The 22,290-nt window shown below is 37.4% G+C and overlaps 1 long non-coding RNA gene across 9 annotated transcripts; it reads left to right on the top strand.

Moving 5' to 3' along the window:
* Window positions 1-12,885: 12,885 nt before the first annotated feature.
* On the top strand, window positions 12,886-15,689 carry LOC113344972. Of its 9 annotated transcripts, none has more exons than XR_003357967.1 (8): window positions 12,886-13,087; window positions 13,261-13,310; window positions 13,406-13,517; window positions 13,595-13,644; window positions 13,736-14,011; window positions 14,378-14,835; window positions 14,997-15,052; window positions 15,203-15,688. It is a non-coding gene; the product is annotated as an uncharacterized LOC113344972 (long non-coding RNA). The 9 variants fall into 9 exon arrangements; XR_003357966.1 differs by having other exon boundaries at window positions 14,378-14,610; window positions 14,772-14,835; window positions 15,002-15,687; XR_003357963.1 differs by having other exon boundaries at window positions 14,378-14,610; window positions 14,772-14,835; window positions 14,997-15,687.
* Window positions 15,690-22,290: the final 6,601 nt, after the last annotated feature.

The following is a 22,290-nucleotide window of genomic DNA, read 5'->3' as shown; positions in this document are numbered from 1 at the left end:
TGAAATTCAAACCAGCTCCAACAGGCAAAAGTCAAGAGACCATTTATACAATGACATGGATAGGAATTCAAAGTACTTCCATATAAGAGAAAATCAAAGAACAATCAAAAACAAGATAGATTCCTTACAGGCTCCATATGGCTCATGGTGTGAAAATAGAAACTCCATTGAATCTCTTCTTGTAAGTCACTTTGAAAGCATCAATTCCACGTCCTCACCTGCTGACAGTCAGGATTTTCTGCACCACATCCCCACATGTATTTCAAGTGAAGACAGTGATCTACTTATTTCTATCCAAAATGAACAAGAGGTCTATTCAGCTTTGATGTCAATGGAATCGTGGAAATCTCCAGGGCCGGATGGATTTCCTTCAGGATTCTATCAAATACAATGGAAAGTGGTTAAGGAAGATGTTTGCAAAGTGGTTCAGTCCTTCTTCGACTCTAGTTTTCTACTCAAGAAACTCAATCACACTAGGGTTACTCTAATTCCGAAAACAAACTCAGCACATAAGCCAGAGGACTTTGGGCCAATTGATCTTTGCAACACCGTCTACAAGTTGATTTCCAAAATAATTGCTCTTAAGTTGAAGAAGCACATGAACAAAATAATATCTCCAATGCAGTCGTTGTATGTTCCTGGCAGATTGATCTCTGAAAACATCTGCATGGTTCAAGAGTTAGTTAAAGCAATGGAGAGAAAAAGGGTGAGAGGTGGTTTTCTAGCCTTAAAAATGGACATGTCCAAGGCGTTCGACAAGTTGGAATGGGTTTTTCTTATAGAAGTGCTGAAGAAGTTTGGTTCCTGTGATAAACTCAGCCACTTAATTCATCAATGCATAAGTACAACTCAAGTTCAGATTACAATCAATGGGACACCTTCAAAAAAATTTAAGCCGACAAGAGGAATTATACAAGGGGACCCTCTATACCCTTATCTATTTATTCTTGCAATTGAAGCATTCTCGAGACAACTTAGTCGTTGTGAACAAACCAACCAGCTCACAGGTATGAAAATATCAAGGTCTGCGCCAAAGATAAATCACCTGCTCTTCGTTGATGATTGTATTCTATTTGGTAAGGCTAATAAAGTGCAAGTTAACAAACTAATCGAACTCATTGAAGCTTTCAGTTCATGCTTAGTTCAACTAATAAATTTCCATAATTCGGCAGTCTTCTTCAGTAGAAATGTTCTACCACGTCAAGGACAACTTATCAGTGGATTACTTCAGGTAAGACAGCTAGATATCAAGCAAGAGAATTATTTAGGTTCGCCAATATTTGTGGGTAGAAATAAAAAAATTCCCTTCTCAACACTTTATGAAAAGATGGAGACAAGATTAACAAGATGGAGTGGCTCGAATATATCTGAATCAGGCCGTTCTATAATGATCAGGAATGTCACTAATGCCATACCTGTTCATCATATGATAAGCTTCAAATTACCAGATGAAACAATTGGTAAACTAAGATTTTTGCAGCAAAAGTATTGGAGAAATAAGAAAACAAACAGAGGCAAACATCATATTTCGTGGTCAAGTGTCAATAAGCCAAAGGAGGAGAGAGGTTTGGGATTCAGAGATTTATCCTTGTTCAATAGAGCTTTGCTAGCTAAAAGTGCGTGGATGTTATGTACAGACGACAGTTCGGCGTGTCCAAAATCCCTCAAGGCAAAATATTACAAGGATGGAGATATCTTTAATGCGTAGGAAAATGGGAATTACACATAGTCGTGGAGAAGGATCCACAGCGAAATGGGTTTCATTCAAAAAGACAGTTGCTGGAGCCTGAGAAATGGTAAGAGGATCATGATTTGGACGCACAGATGGTTAATGGATTCAGCAGGTTGATGGTTATTTTCAATTATGTTGTAGTAGTATAGTTCGTTAATACTTGTAAAAGTTGATTTTTAGACTAAATTTTAAAACTAAAATATGACAAACTCAAAATAAAAAGTTGTTGTGCAAATTATGGAGAGACTGGGGCTAGGATTCCACCATTGGTCGATATTAGTGATTTAATAAAACAATAATTATGCAACTCAACATTCAAATTGATTCTGATAGTGTTTCCTAGACATGTAGATTTCCAAAAGAATAAATGTTATTCCAAGCATAGAATATCAAAACACTAAAGCAAGCATATTCTATCAAGAGAAAATACACCTAACTAATAAAAATCATATAATAAATTTTGAGTTCAATGCAAAAATCATAATAGAGTTGTTATAATTAATTAAAATAAAGATAAATCACTTTTACCGAAACAACAACTTCCTCCATAGCCCCAAGGTTTGGTTTTAGCTCATCATCATGTTGGAAACACGCTCAAAAGTTGATTTCATTTATGCTCAAAGATGGTTTACAAATGATGAGAATGATTAAAGTTACAAAGAACGATAAATGCAAACTGTCGTTGTTTTTGTAGCATATAAGACTGTCATGGAGCGGTCGCTGTTACTGTAGCTTCTAAGACTGCGACCACGGTGTCGCAATTACTGTATCATGAACGACTGTCTCGGATGGTCTCATGTTCTTTGTGTTCTTCACAGCAGCAGAAATGGTGGTTCCTGCCACTTGATTATCTCGACTTTCTGATGCTCTGCAACTCTCCCAATCTCTCCACACCTCTTCTAGGACTCCCAGGGAGACTATTTAAACCAAAAACACGCGTTGAATCCCTTCCATTAATCCCAAATAATCTTCTTTTACTCGGGATATTTTCTTTCCTTTTTTATTAAAGATTTTGATTCTTGCGCATCTGCAGCTGGATTAAATTCCTTATAACTCTTCTTCACGTTCCAGAGTGTCGATTAAGTCTTCCAAACACATGCAATACACGTTTGAATTCACTGCAACTCGTGTAAGCTCGTCTTTATCTTCAAACTCCCTGTTTCGATTAAACCAAGTTATCTAGCAAAATTTGATCGATAAAATCACCCAAAACAGCTTCCTATACTCAAATCACACCTACCCTTGAAGTTTCAGCGATTGATTCAACCTATAACCCCTCCAAATTCCGATTGAAAAATCCACAGTTGAGAAAGAAGATTTTCCCGCCAAAAAAAACAAATTTAAACGAAAAAGAAAGGGTTGCCCTTTATCCAACAGCTGGGGTGTGAATATCAAAGAAGGTGCCCCTTAGTAATTAATGTGCCCCTTAACCAACAGTGAGAGTCCGAATAACACGTGTCCTCCAAGGGTGCCCCGGGCAACTTTTCGAGCTGATTTTTCCAAAATTGTTTATTTCCAAAAAATACCTAAAAAACACACAAAACACCATAATAAGTACGATATCGATTACTAACAATACGGAACATTGAGGACAAATTAGACACATAAATGCGTCTATAAAATACCCCCAAACTTATTATTTTCTAGTCCTCGAGCAAAATTAATTCTAGAAAATAAAAACTTAACTCACTGGGTGGCCCCAGTGACCGAGTTAATCTTGGGAGGGTTTACCAGAGGTGTACCCACAAAACCTTTACTCCAGACCTTAGCTATCTACGCAAAACCTTGGAAGGCATTAAAGAATCTCCTTGGTTAACAATCATTGACTATAGGAGGAAGTACTCTGATGCGAAATTCCAATTGATATACACGAGTTTGCACTCAAGCATACTAAAATTCATATAAAGTGGCAGAGCTCTACTCAGATAGTTTCTGGACATCATAAACCGGAGTCAACCAATCACATGGATAGATTAAGAAGATGGATGCAGAGAAAAACGTGGATCATGTTGACTAGGATGAACCTATCCTAATGGACTGAGATACTGGTCTGGACTAATATCAACACACTGGCATATACAAGGGAACCAGTGGTCGATAATCCTAACTCTAGGTCAACTCAGCTGGCATATACAAGGGTACCAGTGGTCGACTTTATTTTATTTATTCTGGTTGGTCTGGTGGTCTGGTCTAAATTTGTTTTTCTTTTTGGTACCTGAGTCACTTTATTTCACCCTAGCAATGGTAAAAGAAGAAGAAGAAGTGATCAGGATTCTTTCGATGTTTCCATCACGAGGATATGGCGAAACTACCATGTTTTCTTTTTTTCTAACACCTGAGCTCTGTGCTTTTATGAATAGACTCTTCTAGATGTTTTCATCTAATCAGATTGGTTCCTCAACTCCTACAACCAAGATGTTCCCATCCACTTAGATTAGTTAGTGCCAACCTTAGTAAGCATAAATTTCTAGGATCTGGAGTTTATTGCAGCTAAAAGCTAACAAAAAGTTTCTTCCCCATCCCCAAACTTAAATCTAACATTGTCCTCAATGTTCTAAAGATGAAATTAAAAACATGAACAAGAAGAAACTGTTACCACTTGATGGATGGAAAAAGAACTAAGGAAGGATATTACCGTAAGCATGTGGGTGCCTCCCAGGAAATTCTAAATTTAAAGTCTTTAGCTAGACATCAAATACCTCAAAAAGGATTGTCACCTTCCAAAGTCATATATCAATAGTCGAAACAATTGTGGGTCCATAAGACCAAATAAAGCTGACACCAGTATGAGACAACTGCACTGGTCTAGAAAAATGAAAAGAAGGAGCACATCCTCATCTAAGGTTTCTGTCAAGACAACTGGGTTTATCTGCGGCGCGTAATTGAACTTCATATGTGTGTCTCGATAAATATATTCATCCGAAAAACGGGTCTCTAATACCTGGGTTACCTCCTGGACAGTATCCGGAGGATCGGGTTGCGGAGTCTGAATAGACTCAGGTAATATCTCGGGCGCACAAGGCTCGAGTCCCAAGTTAGGGACTTCAATCAGGGATATTTGATGATCACAAGAACCATCACTACCCCTAAACTTAGGGTTTTCACTACTCACAAACAAACCTCTAACTATTGCTTGAATTTCTGGATCCTCAGAGTTCCTAAAATACTCAAGAGCTTCTTCTAGTTCTCTACCCCCAAACTTAGGGTCATCATTTCTCTGAGAAAGGCCTAACATTATTGCCTGAATTTCTGGGTCTGTAGAGTCTTTAAAATACTCAAGGGATTCTTCTAAAGATTGATCAAACATCTGGTTTTAAGAGAATGGTTTCCTCAAATTCATCTAAAGAATCTCCCAGTAAAGTGTCATGTCAATTATCCTGAACAAAGTCCTGAACTAAAGTGCTAATCATATTCACTTCTTCTAAATAATCATTCTCAGAAGGTTGTCTAGTAACATTAAAGACATTTAGTTCAGTGGTCATATTACCAAAGGATATGTTCATAAGTCCGGTCATACAGTTGATGACAGTGTTAGCTGTGGCTAAAAATGGGCGACCTAAAATCACCGGGATTTGAGCACTTGGGTCCTGAATTGGCTGGGTATCTAAAACAACAAAATCCACTGGATAAATAAACTTATCTACCTCAATCAGAACATCCTCTATGACACCACGAGAGACTTTGACAGACCTATCAGCTAATTGTAGTGTCATTTTAGTCGGTTTCAACTGACCAAGACCCAGCTGGGTGTATACATGATACAGGAGTAAGTTAACACTAGGTCCTAAGTCAAGTAATGCCTTATTGATCATGTGATTACCAATTTCACAAGAAATGGTGGGGCATCCAGGGTCCTTATACTTAGGGGGTGTTTGGTTCAAAAGATTTGAACTTACTTGACCAGCTAAAAAGACTTTCTTATGGACATTAAGCTTACACTTTCATGTACAAAGATCTTTAAGGAACTTGGCATAAGCAGACATCTTCCTAATTGATTCTAATAATGGAATGTTGATGTTCACCTGCTTAAATATTTCCATTATCTCGTTCAAAGTCGACTCATTCTTTGTTCGGGCTAGCAACTGGGGATATGGGGATTTAGGCACAAATGTGGGATCTACAGGACCCTCAATGTTCTCTTTAGAGACTTTATCAGTCTCCTCAATTTCTGGCTCAGAAGGGTGAATTACAGCATGTTCACTGTCAGGCATGACAACCTTATTGTCAACTTTCCTTCCACTCCTAAGGGTTGTAATAGAATTCACATGATTGTACAATTTCTCTCCTTTGGGATTAGGATCAGTATGACTAGGGAACCTTCCATCTTCTCTCTCACTAAGAAACTTAGCTATTTGGCCAACTTGAAGTTCTAATTTAGCAAGAGACTGGGAATTATTCTTAAAATTTTGCATGGTTTCTTCTTGAAAACCATAGTGGTTCTTTGATAACATCTCATGGTTCTTTGCTAACATAGTAAGAGTTTCTTCTAAGGTGGAGATATTTTTCTCATCCTGAAACTGGGGTTGACCTGAAGAGTTATAACCAAAACCTGGGGGAGGCTGAGAATTACTAGACTGACATGGATTCTGGCCCTTAGACCAAGAAAAATTAGGATGGTTTCTCCATCCAGGGTTGTAGGTCTTTGAGTATGGTTCAAACTTCTGACGGTTTTCAAACCTAGAGTTTTTGTAGAATGCATGGGCTTGCTTTTCACTAACCTGACCTTCCCAAAATGAGTTATCGGGCTCTATTCCACAACTAGAGACTTGAGAGGCTCTATTAGGTTCAACAAGGGACCTATTTTTAGACTGACCCATTTCCAAAGCTTCTAACCTTCTAGACAAAGCAGCAAACTTAGCATCTGATGCAAAACTCGTATCTACCATATTGGTGCTACTTCTATTAACCAAGAGTCTTTTAGGGGGTTTAACACAAGACTCCCACTGTTGGGATTTTTCAGCGATAACTCCTAAGAAGATAAAAGCATCATCAACATTTTTACTAGTGAACTCACCAGCGCACATTGACTCGACCATGGATGTGGTCGAATAGTCTAAACCATCATAAATAATCTCTACAAGTTTCATTTTATCAAATCCATGGTGAGGACACTGGGATAGGAGATCATTGAATCTCTCTAAAAACCTATAAAGAGACTCTCCCTCTTGTTGCACACTAGCACTAATTTTCTGCCTAACAGCTGCAGTTTTATGCTTAGGGTAGAATTTCATATATAAAGTAGCAACAAGTTCTTGCCATGTTTCAATGGATTCAGCCGGTAGGTTATTCAGCCAGGTCTTGGCTTTATCTTTCAAGAAAAAGGGGAACATCTTAAGTTTCAAAACTTCATCAGTCAGGTCTTTTATTCTAATTATCCCACAAATTTCCTCAAAGTCCCTAATATGAAAATAAGGGTTCTCATCATCTTTCCCTAAGAATATAGGGATCATTTGAAGAGTACTAGCTTTTATCCCGAAATTAGCCGTAGTGGATGGCAATTTAATGCACGAAGCTCGGTTAGTCCTAGTTGGGAACATGTAATCTTTCAAAGTTGCCATTGCCGGCACAGCTGAAGTACTAGGGGTACTTTCCTCACGAAGAGACAGATTCTCAAAACTGAAGTTTCCAAAAACGGGGCTCTCAAAAGAAGAGTCTTCGAGCTCCCCGCTTTCACAAGAAGAACTTCTAGGCACGTCACTAATCAAACGGACAAAATTATTTCTTTTCCAAGCCCTTTCTGGCATACACTAGAAAAAACAAAAAAACAAAATAAAAATCCCAAAGGAAGGGAGGTTCTAAGCAAACACACAGAAGGCTGACTCCACCAAAGCAAACCTAAAGATTTCTAGCAAACAAAAAGCATGATGGATCCACTTAGATTGTTTCTAGACCAGCTTCTAATCCTTCGAAAGGAAATTCGTTACAATTTAAGCAAACCCCCTCTGGAATCAATCCGATTCAAACTAAGTTGAATAGAGGCGAGGGAAGGTCAGTGGAGCTTTGATACCCAAGGCCTCACCGGCATTACAAGGCGGCGCAGTCACGCATTCAACTCACAGAAACCATCATGAACTTCGAAGTATGCTTAAAAGAGTAACCAATATTTTTCGACTGACTTTCCTATTAAGATCGTTACCCTATCGGTCTCGTTCTAGTCAGTATTTTAAGCTTAGGTTCGCGTTTGGTATCGTTTTCCTAAGGCGGGAAAGAAGAGAACGGTGATGAAATCCGAACACCTATCTTGTATGGCCAGTCCTTGCCCTTTACTAGGGAATTAAAGCAGCCGCATTCAAGTCCTCAACATATATTCACACGAAGGAAGACAGTAACTCGCTGACAGGGGATTTGCGAGTGTTTCGACAAAATTACCTCCCGTTCCAGACGGGGTACGAACCGTTGTAGTCGACTCGGGCCACGACTCCTATGTCATGTACGAACCCGAGGGCCCGAGGCGATATAGTAATCGCCATTCTTCTCTGCAAATAATTTATATTTAAACGACCCTTCCGTAGGGTTTTAAAAAAAAATTAAAGTCCAAATGTCCACAGTCTAAAGTCCAAAAAAATAAAGTGCAAAAGAAAAGGAAAGTCTAAAACAATAAAATCAAAAGAATAAAAAATGTCTCTCTCTTTTTTTTTCTCTCTTTTTTTTAATAAACACAAAAAAAAATTCTTCTTATTTCGCTCCTTTCGCTTTGCCTTTTATTCCAAGTCTTTAAGTATTCACCAAAAGCTTTGGCAAAAATTTTCTTTCGTTCCAAATTCCAAATTCTATAAGGAAATGACAAAAACCCAAAAACGTAAAGAAGAACAAATAAAATAAAAATGAAAAACAAATGAAACCCTAAAAAAAAAATCTAAAAACTCAAGCCTAAAGACAAGTCCCCGGCAGCGGTGCCAAAAATTGATGGTTATTTTCAATGATGTTGTAGTAGCAGAGTTCGTTAAGTCTTGTGAAAGCTGATTTTTAGACTTAATTTTAAAACTAAAATATGACAAAACTCAAAATAAAAAGTTGTTGTGCAAATTATGGAGAGACTGGGGCTAGGATTCCACCATTGGTCGATATTAGTGATTTAATAAAATAATAATTATGCAACTCAACATTCAAATTGATTCTGATAGTGTTGCCTAGACATGTAGATTTCCAAAAGAATAGATGTTAATCCAAGCATAGAATATCAAAACACTAAAGCAAGCATATTCTATCAAGAGAAAATACACCTAACTAATAAAAATTATATAATCAATTTTGAGTTCAATGCAAAAATCATAATAGAGTTGTTATAATTAATTAAAATAAAGATAAATCACTTTTGCCGAAACAACAACTTCCTCCATAGCCCCAAGGTTTGGTTTTAGCTCATCATCATGTTGGAAACACGCTCAAAAGTTGATTTCATTTATGCTCAAAAATGGTTTACAAATGATGAGAATGATTAAAGTTACAGAGAACGATAAATGCAAACTGTCGTTGTTTTTGTAGCATATAAGACTGTCGTGGAGCGGTCGCTGTTACTGTAGCTTCTAAGACTGCGACCACGGTGTCGCAATTACTGTATCATGAACGACTGTCTCGGATGGTCTTATGTTCTTCGTGTTCTTCACAGCAGCAGAAATGGTGGTTCCTTCCACTTGATTATCTCGACTCTCTGATGCTATGCAACTCTCCCAATCTCTCCACACCTCTTCTAGGACTCCCAGAGAGACTATCTAAACCAAAAACACGCGTTGAATCCCTTCCATTAATCCCAAATAATCTTGTTTTACTCGGGATATTTTCTTTACTTTTTTATTAAAGATTTTGATTCTTGCGCATCTGCAGCTGGATTAAATTCCTTATAACTCTTCTTCACGTTCCAGAGTGTCGATTAAGTCTTCCAAACACATGCAGTACACGTTTGAATTCACTTCAACTCGTGTAAGCTCGTGTTTATCTTCAAACTCTCTGTTTCGATTAAACCAAGTTATCCATCCAAATTTCATCGATAAAATCACCCAAAACAGCTTCTTATACTCAAATCACGCCTACCCTTGAAGTTTCAGCGATTGATTCAACCTATAACCCCTCCAAATTCCGATCGAAAAATCCACAGTTGAGAAAGAAGATTTTCCCTCCAAAAAAACAAATTTAAACGAAAAAGAAAGGGTTTCCCTTTGTCCAACAGCTGGGGTGTGAATATCAAAGAAGGTGCCCCTTAGTAATTGAGTTCCCCTTAACCAACAGTGAGAGTCCGAATAACACGTGTCCTCCAACCGGGCAACTTTTCGAGCTGATTTTTCCAAAATTGTTTATTTCCAAAAAATACCTAAAAACACACAAAACACCATAATAAGTACGATATCGAGTACTAACAATACGGAACATTGAGGACAAATTAGACGCATAAATGCGTCTATCACAGGTCCAGTGAACCACAACAGCAAGTCTAATTCTGCAACAAATTATTCATTATCAACATGAATATAGAATTGTTTGGACGTTGGAAAAGAACGGAGTGTTTTCGGTTAAATCAGCGTATAGAAAGATGTTTGAGGAGAAGAATATACATACTCCAGTGAACCAAAGAATGAAGAATATTTTCAAGAAACTTTGGAAACTTATTGGCAAGGATAATTCAGTTCTTCTGGAAATGTCTCAAAGACATTTCCTACAAGGGATAAGCTTCTACATGTTATCCAATATGGAAATCTAATTTTTCCAACTTGTTCTCAAGTTACAGAAACTAGCACCCACTGCATTTTGAATTGCTCAAATTCTAGAGGGGTTTGGTTTGCAGTGCTGGGAATTCAGACTCAATGCATAAATAATAGTCAACACTGGATTTGTGAAATGTTTGAGAAGTACTTCACTAATCAGTTACAATAAGATCTTCTTTGTAAAATAGCTATTGTGGCCTGGTGCTTATGGAATGCTCGCTGTGATAAAGTCTTCAATGGGAAAGCTACTCCACCGAATGCTATTGTGCTAACCTGCAAAAAAGAAATCTTTCAGTGCGAAAATAAACCCCATGTGATGACTATATCTCCTTCTCATGAAGATAGACGTGATCTTCATTGGATACCACCTGATATAAACTCTCTGAAAATTAATTGTGATGGCTCATTTCTTGATACAGATAAAACATGTGGTCTGAGACTAATCATTAGTAATTTTGCACGTGAACATCAAGGTTCCAAGTGTATCTTCTTGAATAGAGTGGAGAATCCAGAACAGGCAGAATGCAGAGCACTTTGGGAAGCTGTTCAATGGGCAAAGGAGATGAAGCTGGGAAGAGTGGAGTTCGAGCTCGATTCAAAGCTTGTTGCAGATTCTGTGAAAAATGAGAGTTTAGTATCGACGGGAGAATTCATAATAAAGTACATATAAAATTTTATTTAAAGTGTTTAACCTTTGGAGTTGTTCTTATGTTCCAAAGGAAAAAAAAATAAAGTAGCTGACATTTTGTCCAAGCTAGCTAGAGTAAAAAGATTAAGTAGTGTTTGGCTTACATTTCCTCCTAGTAATATTGTTGCTCAGCTACAGGAGGATACATCCTTTTTAAATGCTCATAATTAATCAAATTCTTCTTTCAGTTTCAAAAAAAAAACTCCTTTCGGAGACTCTATGTTTTTTCCCCCACGAAAAACCCCTTTGAATTTTGTTCATATCTTTGAATATGTTCTTAGGAAGTTTAGAACAGGACATCTGATAAATACTCATGGAAGACGTTACAGTTTTAATCATGACTGTTTTTCCCGGGATCGTAATAGTTTTCTATTTCCAACCTAAGATCCTAGATTTCATGTTTTCTACCATTGGTTCAAAGCATTTGATCTTAGACCTATTTGTAAACAATGGTGACCCTAAATATTTATCATTAAGAGGGATGGATTGAACATTAAGGCCATATTGGATTGCATTCATGATATCAAGGTCGGTATGGGAACTAAAGAAAACCCATGATTTACTAAGGTTGATCAACTGGCCTGATGCTTTACCAAAATCAGAAAAAAGTTTAACAAGATTGTTGCTGGCATGAGTAAAAGCTTCACAAAACAAAAGGTAGTCATCTGCAAATAAAAGGTGAGTGATAGAAGGGGCATGATTATTAATCCTATGACAAAGATTCCATACAAAAAAAGAAAAAGATAAGGGGACATCGGATCCCCTTGTCTCAATCCTCTTGTTGGTTTGAAAAAACCACAGGGAGATCCATTCATCATGATAGAGAGGTTAGTTGTTGATATGCATTAGAGAATACGATTACACCAAACTTCAGAAAAACCCATTTTTCTCATAATTTCCATCGAAAAATTCCATTCTACCCTATCAAACGCCTTAGATATATCAATTTCAAACCCATAAGGCCTTTTTTCTTCCTCATGTTGTTATCAACTTTTGTACTATATCAATGTTATTTGAGATCTGCTTTCCAGGGATGAAGGCAGATTGGTACGGAGAGATAATTCTACTAAGCAAAGGCTTCATTCTATTGGCTATGAGTTTGGATTGTCTTTGTATGTTGTGTTACATAAGACAGTTTGCCTAAATTCCGCAGTAGTAATAGGTTTGGGTACCTTGGGAATGAGAGGTATGAATGTTGAATTAAGTTCTCTAAGCAAAAAACTTGTTCTAAAGAATGTCTGTATCATCACTAGGTCAATACTTATGGTCTCCCAATTTTTCTAAAAAAAATTAGGAGGAAACCCATCGGGACCAGGACTTTTGTTAGCTTCCATAGTAAATAAAGATCAATCAAGTTATCATCAATCACAGGGTTGAAAGATGTAGCAATGTTCTTGAAATGTTGAGAAAGGCAGTTCGCAATTTCATTCTTTCCTTGTAACCAGTTTCCTCTATGTTCCCTAATGGTATCAATCCTATTTCTCCTATATCTTTGCCTAGCGGAGTCATGGAAAAACTGAGTGTTCCTATCTCCAAGAGCTATGCTTTGTTCCTTACTTTTTATTTTCCAAAATCCAACAAAATGATAATCCAAACTCAATACTTGATTCTCAATCATTCTGGCCCCATAAAAAGCTGATGTGGGCACCTATAATGAGAGTATTACAAAATAAAACTCTCTCATTAATTCGAACCCCACACAATTAATTTTAATACTTTCTTACACATGATTTACACCCCCACTTTACCCATGTCACCTTCTGAATTCCACTTTCTCCTGTAACCGACGATAATCAAAACTGCTTCTCTATCTCCATTTGGTTTTTCTACCCTTCCATCAAAACAAACCGTTCCAACTCCCACTTCCTGAACAGAGAGCACATAATCCATCACCAAAACAAACCACTCGCTTTCCTTTTTGATTTTGAATGTTACTGCTCCAAATCTTATTGATGTATTCATAGACGGGTACTACTCAAAATCTTCCTTCTAAATCTATCTTAGTTTATACGCAGATTGGTTTGGGTTTATTCGAATTTAGTATTAATTGATTTTTATAATTCATTAGGGTTTCTCAGTTTTGTCAACTAATAATTTTGGTAGTTACTAAATTAGATGATATTGTATTTGATATATCGCAGGCACTGTTTGTTCTTTCAGAATTCTTATTACAGAAATTCATATATTGCAGGTAGTATGTCTATTCATTCACTCTTTTTATTTTCCAAATTTTAATTTAAAACAAACCTCACCTAGCATTGTGTTCATTTTTTTGGTTAATTTAAGAGTGCCCACTATACGCGCATTAACTGTTTGTGGAAATACGAACCACAAATTCATCACAAATTATCTCTCCACTGTTTTGGGAACCATCAGTAACATTGAGTCTAAGATTCAGGTGGGTATTCTTCTTTTCTTCATTTATTTTCTTTTCTGTTTTCCATTTAGTTTTTGTTTTGATTCTGTAATTTTCAGTTGCAGGGTTGATTCTGTGGTTCTCTTTTAGTGTTGAGTCTAAGATTCAGGTAACTATATATTTTCTTTTTCATTGATGGTTTAAGACAATGCTTAATCGGTTTTCGTTTTAATAGAATTTCTGGCACCTACCCATTGCAGATGTAAAGGCTGAATTAACATTCAATTGACAAATGGGGTGTGGATGAACTACAACCAAGATGGTAATTGGTACTTTGGTTTACCTTAACAGTTCAATGCTTGCAGGGTGAGTTTTAAGGTAAATGGCAAGTGGTGGTCCTATTGGGTGACTTCAATAGGAGTTTCAAGGATGGGGTCACGGGATATCTCTGCAAACCTACTCCATAAGAGTTTCCACTGGCTATGACCAAGTTTATTAGCATTCCTGGCATGGGGAAGAAGCACAAAGGCATGTCAGTGAGTATTCTTTACTGAAATTTTCGGTCGCCGTTAAAATCAGTATGTTATTGATGTTTTTAAAGGAAAAAGTGAGTGATAATGGTGACTAAACGATTGTACATGATGTGCTTTACTCAAGGTTAAAGTACAAATGATGAGCTGCTTTGCATTTTTGTCAAAACAGGTGTTCATCTGATCTACAAAATACACCCATAACCTGTGTAATTAAAAATTGAAAGACTTATGTTTTCTTCTATATATACCAGGAACCATGTAAATTTTTGCACTAATATGATGTGTATTTGAATTCCAAAACTGGTGATAGTTACATATCCCAAAGTTATAATTGTTGCACTCTAACTATATTTACTTTTTTTGTTGCAGGGGAAACAATGCGAGCAAAAAATACGCAACAAACTATGTTTTCCACGATAAGGTCTCCCCTCATAGTGGTTGCCAGAATGGTTGAGATTAATGTGACTCGCTACTAGATCATGAACAACGGGAATCGTTGTATTGAAAACTTCAATTTTTGAGTTGAAGGGATTTGATATATGGTGATCACTTATGGGAGCACAAGAAAAGTAATGGTCATGCCACCATAGTGCTTGTTCTAGGTGAATTCTATCTTCTCCATGGTAGTGTCAAGCATTAAACATAAATTACTTATTCAGTTAACTATATTGAGCAGAATCACACCCTTCCTGATTAAGTCTGAATTCTATATATTACATATTTACTGTAATATTCTACTCTTCCTTTTGCTTCTTTTTTCAAGGCGTGGTTTGCACCAACAATTATTGACACAAAATTAATGCGTAGTCGCATTCGTCTTTGTTATGGTATAAATTTCCACCAAACACCAGAAACAACTTTCAATTTCTCACACATTTCTACTTTCGATTTTCTTACATTAATCTTCTTGCTAATGCTGGAGATAATGCTTTTTTGTTTTTGTTTTGTTTATTTAGTTGCTGATAATTTTTCTCAACTTGACCTTAAGGTTAGTGGCTGTGGTGTCACTGAAAGAACTGCAATGCTGGCAAGGTCTTAGGAGAGGTGGGAAATACCTGAAGAATGTTGCTGACACACAAGTTATTTGACGTTGTTTTCATAAATCAGTTATTTGCATTTTAAAAATTAAATGTATTTTTCTGATGCAACTCCTGTTCAGTGATACATAAATCAAGTGAATTTGATGCTGCCCAGGTTTATTATTGGATATTTTTAGACAAGGCAGATTTTGGCAATTCAAATTCAGATACTTAGAGCTTTTAGGCACTTCATCTTTTGGCAAGGCTTCAGTAAAGTTGGAAATCAAGCTTTGGCAACTCATAAAATCAATTTTGGCAAGGCTTCAGTTTCATGGTGACGTGCCAATCTTTGACAGTGTGGAAATTCAGACATTCTGCTCCAACTCTGGCAATGGTGCAACTCTGTACAAATTAATGCCCACCCTCGGTGTGTTGGCACCAGTACGAACCACCACCAGAGCGAGAAGATCAGTTTAGTGTTTAGTAGTTCAGTTGGTTTTTACTTTCCGTCTTATTACAGGGAAATTTGAGATTTTTTTTTTCACTGTTGCTAAAAGGTTTATCTAGATTCTTGAGGAAATGTGCTTGGTTATGGATTTTCTATGGGCTTTATTCTTTCGAATCACATTTGGTAATTTGACAGACTAATGAATCAATTATCTCTGAACAATGAATCAATTTAAAATGTATTCATATAATTGAAAACAATTTACAAACTCTCATGTATTTGATCATATTTCCTCCGTTTGTGGTTTACTTAATATATGCTCTGCGTTTTCGAACTACCATGAGTTTGAGTAGATTAATTTGCGTATCGTTTTTCCCTTTAATGACAAATCAAACTCGATTCCATCTTGCGACAAAACATCATATATAGAGATTGATTATGAGCTTATGACAACTTAACATTGGCTCGCTAACCCAGAGAAGAGCCGATAGGATACTCCCGGTGCGAAGCACGGGTTACTATCTGGTTCTTCTTTAATATTATACCAGATTGACAGCTCAGAAGTAAGTCTTGTAAATCTCTCTAGCTTTTATAGTTGAGGAGGGTTTTTGTTGGCCTCATCTAGTTTATGCTTGATATTGTTTATGTTTGATTAATGTTGCAAAATGTTTCCTTATTCCATCTCCTCAGAATGTGTTTGATGTTAAGCAATCTTTTTGTAAAGCAAAAAGAAGGAGAACCATTAAAATTGATATTTCAAGAAGAATCAACGAGGGTTTTGCATTGAGGATGGTTCATCCAAGGACCAAAATACATGAATGGCTTAGCCCCATCATTCCAATTAACATGGTTGTTCAGGCAAATAGGGACATGGTTAGAGATCAGAGGGGCCATATGGGTGATGTTACAACGGGGAAAGGCGTTAAACCACGCATTATTAACTAATGCTTTGTCTAATCTTTGCTCAGTAAAATCTATAACATCTCTTCTATTATTCCATGTAAATGGGTAGCCTGTAAATCCTAGATCATGTTGTAGGAACAGAATCTCGCAACAACAATACTTCAGCGAAGATTTCGCAGACTATTCGAAGAAACGACGTGGCAAGTGACATCAACCTAATCACGAGGAAAGTGTGAAGATCTTGCGAGATTATAGAACGTTGCGAAGGAAACCCTTGTAAGTTTGCGAGAATGTCGCAAGCCAGATCCGAAGAAAAAGGTTGACTTAGCTATCATCCACTATGCAATACCCTATATAAAGATCCGAGCAGGCTTGAGAGAGGAGAGATCTTTTTTGAAGGGTGAGAAAGCAAATAGGAGAGATAAAGTCTAGAGTAATTCTCATTTCCTTGATTTCCCCTCATTCTTGCAAGAAGATCATAAACAAATTAATGAAAGTTTGATTATTAGTCTTAAAATTTGTGTAAATCATTGTAGAAATCATTAAGGGGTGTAGTTGTAGGATTTCCTGCAACTACATAATGGCGCTAGAAACAGGGAATTAAGATGGAAGATTATAGGAAAACAAGGTTGAAGATTGTTATTGAGATTTGAAATAATTTGGAGAAATTGGTGAAGAATTTGTGTGGTTTTTAACAGATCATTAAAATCGGAAAGATGGTAAGACGAACAAATACTTTGGAACAACCAAGGATAAGTAAAAGAATTGCTGGAAGAAGGAGAAATGAAATTGGGGAATCTTCTAGGATGGGAGCAAGAAATAATGGAGAAAATCGAATTCAACCACCAATTCAGCGTACACCATTACAAGATAGAGTCATCGATTACGATAGAGTCAGTATAAACACTTGGCAGTCGTACTCAGCAGAGGAAGTAGAAGAAGAACATCAATTGAGAAGAATAGAGAGAGACAGAGAAGTAGTTGGGGAAATAATTCATGGAAATGAAGAGAATGAAACGTTAGAGGCATTAAGGCAAAGATTATTCGAAGAAAGGAGTTTAGAAGCAGCAGAATGTGCAAATTTAACACGGAAATAGAATGGAAAATATAAGGCTTCAAAATACAAGGTCAAGAAGTACTACGAGATTCGCCTGTGAGGGATGTTGATGAAGATGTTCAAGAATGAGTAAAGAATCCAAATGAAGGGCGTCGCGAAGAAAGAGAAATAATTGAAGATCGTTACGTTCAACATGGCGAAAATTACCACAATGAACAAAATGACAGAGATCAAGGGGATGAACAATGTCACGAGAGAAATGATCAAGATGGTGAAGAAAACTGAGAGGAAGGAAGGAGAATATTACATGGGAGAGAAATGCAAAGAAATCAGCAAGTCGTAGAAGATGAAATTGAGAGGCGTTATGCCGAACAAGCACGTATAGCCTGCGAAAGAGAACGACAAAAACTGAGGGCAGAAGTTCAAGAACAAGATCTCCAAGAGGAAATACGCCAGAACAGTCGCGATAACCAAGAGAGAAGGCGTGAACAATACCACAACAATAATGAAGAATTTGATAGAACACAAGGAAAAATTGAAAGGCAAGAAAGAGAAATAATGAGGAATGAGAAAGGTTGCAGGGGAGAAAATGAGAGGCACAATCATGTGCGAATAAATGTAAGGAATGAAAGATAAAATCGCAGGGGAAGATAAGAAGAGGATGATGAAGAGGAAGCACAAGATTTCGCAAGGCAAAACAGACATGAACGTAGGAGAAGAGAAGCAAGATTAAAGAGGCCAGTGGACCAAGGGTCAGGTGTGAATGAACAAATCTTAAGAGAATTGGCGGAGATGAGAGGGATGCTCAACAACAGAAAGGAAGAAGGCAGGAGACAGTTGGATGAAGCAATAGAGGAAGCTGCGAAAACACCATTTACACAAGAAGTACAAGTGAGGGGAATACCACCAAAATGTAATCTACCTGCGTTAACTAGCATTTTTGATGGAACAACTTGTGCAGTTCAGCATATCAAGGCTTACGTGAGATGCATATTACAGTGGGAAAACCACGATGTTGTGTTGTGCAAATACTTTGCATAAAGTTTGACAGGAGAAGCGTTAAAATGGTTTGAAGGACTACCAAATTAATACCATAGCATCTTTCAATCACTTAAAAACGGTGTTTTTTGGGGCTTACATAAGTAAAAATTCCTCGCGACGGGGCATTGAAGATGTGTTTGGATTAAGGCAAAGATGTGGCGAAAGTTTGAAACATTTGACTATGAGGTGGAAGACAATGTGTAGCGATATGGCTGGCCGTGTGGATGAAAGATACCTTATTTTGTCATTCATCAATGCAACGTTCGCAACAAATTTGTTGTATGTTAAAATATTTAGAATCAAGAATACTATTACGATGACTGAGTTGCGAGATTATCAAGAAGAGTATATTGCTCTTGAGGAAAAGCAAAATGAAATGGAGTCGTACCCAGTTGTGAACAAAATTTCAAAGGTAGGGAATGCAAGCTTACTACCCAAGTTAATAAATACAGTAGCGAATACTTCGCAAGAACAACAAGGAAAAGTGGTGGTCGAAAATCAACAGAAGCTGGTAGCAATAGGAAGTCGTTACCAAGAAGAGTTTGAGAGAGAAAGAAGATTCTATAGCCGTGGCGAAAATAACAAGATTCAGAGACTTGATCATCCACAAGAAAGTTATGGTGGTCAAAAACCTAACTATCATAGGGGGACAGGGAACTCACAGAGTAGTGTGGGAAGAAATAAAGATGCATCCTCTAAATGCTAGTGTAGAAAAGATATGGGAAGCCATAATCTTAATGGAAAACATTCCAACACCTTGGAACATGGGGAATGAGCTACCTCCAACCCACAGAAGTCACGAATTTTGCTTATATCATCACTTCCATGGACGTTCGAAAAATGATTGCAGGAATGTAAAGAGAATTATCCTTAGGATGACAGACCAGGGAAAGCTGAACCATTTTATGATAAGGCAAACACTGCCTTTACCATTACCACCAGAAGATCGCAGAGTAAGCAAAGAACCTGTTTTGCGAAAGCAAAACACATTTCTAATAGAAGTTGGTGCGAAAGCAAAGAACTTGTTTTGTCATTATATTGTACATTCGTACAAAACAATTGAAGATTTTCATGATAACGTTCTAAACAGAGTTTTCGCAAGGGATGTTGATGATAGAGAAATTTTGAACATTGCGAGGATTTCGCCGCCACAAGAATGGCAGAAACAGTCTATTTTCTTTACAGCAGAAGAGGTACCTGAAGGTGTAGAAATGCATGATAATCCCTTGGTGGTAAGACTAGAGATCAACCCGAAACCTAATGATGAAGAAGATGATGAAGCTGACAATTCATGGGCACTCAATAGGATCTTATTTGATACTGGAAGTTCTGTGGACATTTTATTCTACCATGCTTACAAGACTATGGGAGGAAAGGATGAGGACTTAATACCTTCGACTTACAATATTTATGGCTTTAATGGTACTGAGAACAAACCTAAAGGGGAGGTTGCTATGCGAATTCCTTTGAAGGGATTATCTTCCAAAATTTTGTTCTGTGTTGTTGATGTGGAGTCACCATATAATGCGCTAATTGTCCGACCTTGGTTGCATGGTATCCTGGGGGTAGCATCAACCTTCCATCAGTGCATCAAATTTCCTCATCCTAGCGGTGTTGGAATCATAAGAGGAAATTGGGTTGAGGGGAAAAAATGCCATGCAATTGATGTAGAGTCGTGCGAAAAAAGATCAACTAAAAAGAAGAATTGGAGGCATAATATCAAAGAAAAGCAAAGAAGCGAAAGGCTGATGGTAGACGCAATAGAGCGTGGAGAAGAAGGGAGTGCTGCGAGAGCAATATTAGCTGAAAACAAGAATTGGCGAATATTTCGCAGAGGAGATCTTGTATTACTTCTACCGCCGACTTATCAGAGGAATGTTGAAGGTGATCTTGCGAACATATGGGAAGGACCCTATACGGTAACAAACGTACTCAAGGAAGGAAAATATGAGTTAGAGGGTGAGCCAACTGCAGTGTATAATGGAAAATATCTGTGAAAGTATGCTGTAAGTGGAAGTGATAACACGGAGCGAGAAATGAATACTCTGCGAAATGAAATAAACAATAGCGTGCGAGAACTGAAAGATGCCCAGGCAGAAGGTAGCAAAAGTAAGAAACTTAAAATGTGAAATGAGAATGAAATTGATGAAATTAAGAGAAGAGAGAAAGAAAAAAAATTTGTCAAAGTAGATTTGAAAAATATTTTTATTGATTGAAAAAGATAAAAAAGAGATATTACAACAGAGCCTAAAGCAATAGAATGAACAAAGAATGAAAGAGGCACCCAATTATGGCGTACACCTAGTTCGCGAAATAAAATTTCGCAAGAGGCAAATGTAAGACCTAAAGTGCGTCGTAGAAGGGGAGAACCTATTGCATGGCTCGGGGAAAGGTTACACCTCCCCCGGAACCTGAGTCATGGAGATTTGGGGTCAATAAAGCCCATCCAGGAGAGCGCCTTGGATTTTTAGCCTAAGCTTATGACTTAGGTTGGACTATTAAGGTGAGAAGGTCTCTCCTAAGGAATGCAGAATTTGATCAAGGCGCCGAGGTACATGGTTGAACTAAGAGTGCCTGGGGCTTCTGGAGCGTACCTGGCAAGTCTTGGCTTATGATGCACTCGTTCCGAAGAAAACCCCTCTTAGGGTGTAGTCTTGTAACCATGAGCCATATCGGCGAAGGGATAAGAGGCTGTGAAACCAACTGGTTGTTGTTAAGACCGGATGAGAGGAGCCAACCTTGTATGGTAAAGGTACGCCTCCTTGAAGGGGCAAACAAGGGGATGATAAGGACGGGACCCTCCATTAGGGAGCTGATAAGTGTCAAAGATGCAAATGCCGTGAGGCTTTTTACTCACGGGAGTATTAAATCTTGTCATATTTGTGCAACAATCCTGCAAAGGCAATAATACAAAAGAGAGATAAGACGAGATCAATGGGTCAATACACAAAAGTGTAAGGACGTCCTGCGATTTCGTCGCAAGACGGCAATGTCATGGGACTTTACTTTCGAAAGAATATTTAGGCCTGTCATATTGTCGCACGAAAAATAATACAAGAAAAAATTAAGACAAGATCAATGGGTCATTACTGTAAAAACGTCCTTCGATTTTGTCGCGAATACAAGGGGTGGAGAAATGAGACCTTTACTTAGGAAGGCAAAATAAGACCACATAAGAGAATAATAATGAATGGAGTCTTGGAAAATTCCAAGATATATCTGATAAAATGTACGATAGCGAGATTATGAAAAGAAATGCAGATAAGACGGCGATATTGAGGCATAGACAACAAAATATCGCATAAATCTTATTGCTAAGAGGTAACCTTCTTAATCTTTCATTTGGACACAAATAACAGAGACAAGTATGGGAATGTATAGAACGAGAAAGTGTTATTTTCCCCCATCTGATAGATTTACGCATGAACTGAAAATTGTATGTGACTGATGATTATGTATTGATTAAATATATGGTATTGCGAAAAGGAATTGCTTTACTAACACATGCAGGTAAAATAAAAGAGATGGAGCTTATATTGAGAAAGATTTTTGAAGTTGAAGAAGTTCACAACAGTAGATTACAAAAAACATAAAGAGCCAAGGATGGAAGAACAGATATACAAATGTTACAAATATTACAAGAGGGGGAAAAGTTTAACAAAGAAAGAAAAACTATTTCTTGCTCGATCCTTCCTCTTCTTCATCAATTTCTTCTTCTTCTTTTCCTTCTTCTTCTTCTTTCTTTGCTATTATCGCTATCTGAAATGTCTGGAGGAGGTATATTCTCTGGAACTTCCTCTGAGATACAGGGATA

The sequence above is a fragment of the Papaver somniferum genome, unplaced genomic scaffold (assembly GCF_003573695.1).
Source record: "Papaver somniferum cultivar HN1 unplaced genomic scaffold, ASM357369v1 unplaced-scaffold_80, whole genome shotgun sequence".
NCBI classification, from domain to species: domain Eukaryota; kingdom Viridiplantae; phylum Streptophyta; class Magnoliopsida; order Ranunculales; family Papaveraceae; genus Papaver; species Papaver somniferum.
This window is presented reverse-complemented; position numbering and strand designations above follow the sequence as displayed.